This window comes from Salvelinus namaycush, chromosome 11, assembly GCF_016432855.1.
Source record: "Salvelinus namaycush isolate Seneca chromosome 11, SaNama_1.0, whole genome shotgun sequence".
NCBI lineage: Eukaryota > Metazoa > Chordata > Actinopteri > Salmoniformes > Salmonidae > Salvelinus > Salvelinus namaycush.
In genome coordinates this window covers 32,586,735-32,590,560 of record NC_052317.1, presented here as the reverse complement: position 1 = coordinate 32,590,560, position 3,826 = coordinate 32,586,735, and positions in this window count along the sequence as shown.

Genomic DNA, 3,826 nt, shown 5'->3' with positions numbered 1-3,826 from the left:
ATATATCCACCTACTTTTCCTGCCTCATGATGCCATCTATTTTGTGAAGTGCACCAGTCCCTCTTGCAGCAAAGCACCCCCACAACATGATGCTGCAACCCCCGTGCTTCACGGTTGGGATGGTGTTCTTTGGCTTGCAAGCCTCCCCCTTTTTCCTCCAAACATAACGATGGTCATTATGGCCAAACAGTTATATATTTTTTTCATCAGACCAAAGGACATTTCTCCAAAAGTACAATCTTTGTCCCCATGTGCAGTTGCTAAACGTAGTCTTGCTTTTTAATGGCGGTTTTGGAGCAGTGGCTTCTTCCTTGCTGAGCGGCCTTTCAGGTTATGTCGATATAGGACTCGTTTTACTGTGGATATAGATACGTTTGTCCCTGTTTCCTCCAGCATCTTCACAAGATCCTTTGCTGTTGTTCTAGGCTTGATTTGCACTTTTCGCACCAGAGTATGTTCATCTTTAGGAGACAGAACCTTCCTGAGCGGTATGACACCTGCATGGTCCCATGGTGTTTATACTTGTGTACTATTGTTTGTACAGATGAACGTGGCATTTGGAAATTGCCCCCAAGGATGAACAAGAGTTGTGGAGATCTACAAAAAAAAATTGAGGTCTTGGCTGATTTCTTTTGATTTTCCCATAATGTCAAGCAAAGAGGCACTGAGTTTGAAGGTAGGCCTTGAAATACATCCACAGGAACACCTCCGATTGACTCAAATGATGTCAATTACCCTATCAGAAGCTTCTAAAGCCATGACATAATTTTCTGGAATTTTACAAGCTGTTTAATGGCACAGTCAACTTAATGTATGTAAACTTCTGACACACTGGAATTGTGATACAGTAAATTATAAGTTAAATAATCTGCCTGTAAACAAGTGTTGGAAAAATTACTTGTGTCATGCACAAAGTAGATGTCCTAACCGACTGTCCAAAACTATAGTTTGTTAACAAGAAATTTGTGGAGTGGTTGAAAAACGAGTTTTAATGACTCCAACCTATGTGTATGTAAACTTCCGACTTTAACTGTATGTAAACTTCTGACCCACTGGAATTGTGATACAGTGAATTGTAAGTGAAATAATCTGTCTGTATACAATTGTTGGAAAAATGACTTGTGTCATGCACGAAGTAGATGTCCTTACCGACTTGCCAAAACTATTGTTTGTTTGTAACGGCATTCATCGGAAGAAGGTGAGGACCAAGGTGCATATTATTTTTTCGAAACTGAACACTGAATACGAAATAACAAAAGGAATAACCGGAACAGTTCTGACAGGTGCAACAAACAGTAAACAGAAAATAGAAACATACAAAGCAATCTATGGTCAGGGCGTGACAGTACCCCCCCCCCCCCCCCCAAAGGTGCGGACTCCGGCCGCAAAACCTGAACCTATAGGGGAGGGTCTGGGTGGGCATTACTCCGCGGTGGCGGTTCCGGTGAGGGACGTGGACCCCGCTCCACTTATGACTCGGCCCACTTTAATAATGCCTCTGGAGCGGGAACCCTCACCGCCGACCCCGGACTAGAGGACGCCACTGGACTGATGGTCGAGTCTGTAGTGAGTGGCGCCTCTGGACTGACGGGTGGCTCTGGTGCCTCTGGACTGACGGGCGGCTCTGGCAGCTCCGGACTGACGGGCGGCTCTGGCAGCTCCGGACTGACGGGCGGCTCTGGCAGCTCCGGACAGGAGGGCGGCTCTGGCAGCTCCGGACAGGAGGGCGGCTCTGGCAGCTCCGGACAGGAGGGCGGCTCTGGCAGCTCCGGACAGGAGGGCGGCTCTGGCAGCTCCGGACAGGAGGGCGGCTCTGGCAGCTCCGGACTGACGGGCCGCTCTGGCAGCTCCGGACTGACGGGCGGCTCTGGCAGCTCCGGACTGACGGGCGGCTCTGGCAGCTCCGGACTGACGGGCGGCTCTGGCAGCTCCGGACTGACGGGCGGCTCTGGCAGCTCCGGACTGACGGGCGGCTCTGGCAGCTCCGGACTGACGGGCGGCTCTGGCAGCTCCGGACTGACGGGCGGCTCTGGCAGCTCCGGACTGGAGGGAGGAGACAGAGACAACCTGGTGCGTGGGGCTGCCAAAGGGCCCACCAGGCTGGGGAGACCTACAGGAGGCCTGGTACGTGGAGAAGGCACCGGGTGGACCAGCCTTGGCACCACTCCTCCAGGCTGAATGCCCACTTTAGCCCGGCCCCTCCAGAGTGCAGGTACAGGTCGAACCGGGCTGTGGGGGAGCACTGGAGATCTGGTGCTTACCGCTCGCACCTCTCCATTAGGCTCAATGCCCACTTTCGCCCGGCACGGGCGGAGCGCAGGCATAGGACGAACAGCACCCTCCCAGCGCCCCGGAGACACAGTACGCAGAGCCGGCGCAGGATACCCTGGGTCGAAACGGCGCACCGGAGACCAAACACGCTGAGCTGGCACAATCCGCCCTGGCTGGATGCCCACTCTCGCATGGCACTTGCGGGTGGCTGGCCTTTGGCGCTCCGGACTATGAGCGCGCACTGGCGACATCGTGCGCTTCACCGCATAACACGGTGCCTGACCAGTACCACGCTGCTTCCGGTAAGCGCGGGGAGTTGGCTCAGGTCTATCGCCTGACTCCGCCAATCTCCCCGTGTGCCACCCCCCAAGAATTTTTTGGGGCTGCCTCTCGTGCCTGCTGCGCTGCCTTGCCTCATATCGCCGCCTCTTAGCTATAGCTGCCTCCAGCTCTTTTTTCGGGCGGCGATATTCCCCAGCCTGTCTCCAGAGTCCCTTACCATCCAATATCTCCTCCCAGGTCCAGGAGTCCTGAACCCTCTGCTCCTCGTTACCACGCTGCTTGTTCCGTTGGTGGTGGGTAGTTCTGTACCGTACGTCGTCTGAAGATGAGGAATCATCGGACCGCAGCGTTGTAAGTGTTCATGTTAATTTATTAAAACAGAACACTAAACGAAATAACAAAGAGAATGAACGAAACGAAACAGTCCTGTCTGGTACAGACACAAAGACAGAAAACAACTACCCACAAAACACAGGTGGGAAAAGGCTACCTAAGTATGGTTCTCAATCAGAGACAACAATAGACAGCTGCCTCTGATTGAGAACCACACCCGGCCAAACACACAGAAATAGAAAACATAGAACACAAAACATAGAATTCCCACCCCAACTCACGCCCTGACCAAACCAAAATAGAGACATAAAAAAGGAACACTAAGGTCAGGGCGTGACAACGGGGGTGGCAGCATCATGTTGTGGGGGTGCTTTGCTGCAGGAGGGGCTGGTGCACTTCACAAAATAGATGGCATCATGAGGGAGGAAAATTATGTGGATATATTGAAGCAACATCTCAAGACATTAATCAGGAAGTTAAAGTTTGGTCGCAACTGGGTCTTTCAAATGGACAATGATCCCAAGCATACTTCCAAAGTTGTGGCAACAAAGTCAAGGTATTGGAGTGGCCATCACAAAGCCCTGACCTCAATCCCATAGAAAATGTGTGGGCAGAACTGAAAAAGCGTGTGCGAGCCAGGAGGCCTATAAACCTGACTCAGTTACACCAGCTCTGTCAGGAGGAATAGGCCAAAATTCACCCAACTTATTGTGGGAAGCTTGTGGAAGGCTACCTGAAACATTTGACCCAAGTTACACAATTTAAAGGCAATGCTACCAAATACTAATTGTAGTAATGTAGGCAATTTATGCAAAGGATTTTTACCTCACCAGTCTCGCCATTAGCAAAATTACATTATGGCAATCAATTAGTATATTAGCAAACAATTATTATGAATCATCATATATTGTCCCTAATATCTTTTACTACCTCGCAGCAG